Source organism: Lolium perenne, chromosome 6 (genome assembly GCF_019359855.2).
Source record: "Lolium perenne isolate Kyuss_39 chromosome 6, Kyuss_2.0, whole genome shotgun sequence".
Taxonomy (NCBI): Eukaryota; Viridiplantae; Streptophyta; class Magnoliopsida; order Poales; family Poaceae; genus Lolium; species Lolium perenne.
The window spans coordinates 262,547,194-262,549,430 of record NC_067249.2 but is presented as its reverse complement, the minus strand read 5'-3'; positions in this window follow the sequence as shown (position 1 = coordinate 262,549,430).

The window sequence follows — 2,237 nt, the reverse complement described above, 5'->3', positions numbered from 1 at the left end:
TCCATTGATTATCTTGTTATTGAATGTGTAGGGACAGGAAAAATCACACTCGGAAGATCCCTGCTGAAACTATTGGGAGCAGTCATTGATGTGGGAGAAGGCACCCTGGAATTCACCTCTACACCGGGGGGAAATCATATATTTTCTAAATCAAAGGGAAAGAAAAACAATAAGAAAGGTAAGGGTAAAGCCCAAGGTAAGGTTGACACACCATCTCTTGATAATACTTGATACACACTTTCTGCGCCTAGCTGAAAGGCGTTAAAGAAAAGCGCTTATGGGAGACAACCCATGGTTTTTACTACAGTACTTCATTTTTATTTTGTGTCTTGGAAGTTGTTTACTACTGTAGCAACATCTCCTTATCTTAGTTTAGTGTTTTGTTGTGCCAAGTAAAGTCGTTGATAGTAAAGTTCATACTAGATTTGGATTACTGCGTAGAAACAGATTTCTTTGCTGTCACGAATCTGGGCTGTTTTCTCTGTAGGTAACTCAGAAAATTATGCCAATTTACGTGAGTGATCCTCAGATATGTACGCAACTTTCATTCAATTTGAGCATTTTCATTTGAGCAAGTCTGGTGCCTCGATAAAATTCGTTAATACGAACTGTTCTGTTTTGACAGATTCTGCCTTTTATTTCGCATTGCCTCTTTTGCTATGTTGGATGAATTTCTTTGATCCATGAATGTCCAGTAGCTTTATGCAATGTCCATAAGTGTTAAGAATGATTATGTCACCTCTGAACATGTTAATTTTTATTGTCCACTAACCCTCTAATGAGTTGTTCTAAGTTTGGTGTGGAGGAAGTTTTCAAGGATCAAGAGAGGAGTATGATGCAACATGATCAAGGAGAGTGAAAGCTCTAAGCTTGGGGATGCCCCGGTGGTTCACCCCTGCATATTCTAAGAAGACTCAAGCGTCTAAGCTTGGGGATGCCCAAGGCATCCCCTTCTTCATCGACAACATTATCAGGTTCCTCCCCTGAAATTATATTTTTATTTCATCACATCTTATGTGCTTTTCTTGGAGCGTCGGTTTGTTTTTGTTTTTGTTTTGTTTGAATAAATGGATCCTAGCATTCACTTTGTGGGAGAGAGACACGCTCCGCTGTAGCATATGGACAAGTATGTCCTTAGGCTCTACTCATAGTATTCATGGCGAAGTTTCTTCTTCGTTAAATTGTTATATGGTTGGAATTGGAAAATGATACATGTAGTAATTGCTATAAATGTCTTGGGTAATGTGATACTTGGCAATTGTTGTGCTCATGTTTAAGCTCTTGCATCATATACTTTGCACCCATTAATGAAGAAATACATAGAGCATGCTAAAATTTGGTTTGCATATTTGGTCTCTCTAAGGTCTAGATAATTTCTAGTATTGAGTTTGAACAACAAGGAAGACGGTGTGGAGTCTTATAATGTTTACAATATGTCTTTTATGTGAGTTTTGCTGCACCGGTTCATCCTTGTGTTTGTTTCAAATAGCCTTGCTAGCCTAAACCTTGTATCGAGAGGGATTACTTCTCATGCATCCAAAATCCTTGAGCCAACCACTATGCCATTTGTGTCTACCATACCTACCTACTACATGGTATTTCTCCGCCATTCCAAAGTAAATTGCTTGAGTGCTACCTTTAAAATTCCATCATTCACCTTTGCAATATATAGCTCATGGGACAAATAGCTTAAAAACTATTGTGGTATTGAATATGTACTTCTGCACTTTATCTCTTATTAAGTTGCTTGTTGTGCGATAACCATGTTCACTGGGGACGCCATCAACTATTCTTTGTTGAATTTCATGTGAGTTGCTATGCATGTTCGTCTTGTCTGAAGTAAGAGAGATCTACCACCTTATGGTTAAGCATGCATATTGTTAGAGAAGAACATTGGGCCGCTAACTAAAGCCATGATCCATGGTGGAAGTTTCAGTTTTGGACATATATCCTCAATCTCATATGAGAAAATTATTAATTGTTGTTACATGCTTATGCATAAAAGAGGAGTCCATTATCTGTTGTCTATGTTGTCCCGGTATGGATGTCTAAGTTGAGAATAATCAATAGCGAGAAATCCAATGCGAGCTTTCTCCTTAGACCTTTGTACAGGCGGCATGGAGGTACCCTTTTGTGACACTTGGTTAAAACATGTGCATTGCGATGATCCGGTAGTCCAAGCTAATTAGGACAAGGTGCGGGCACTATTAGTATACTATGCATGAGGCTTGCAACTT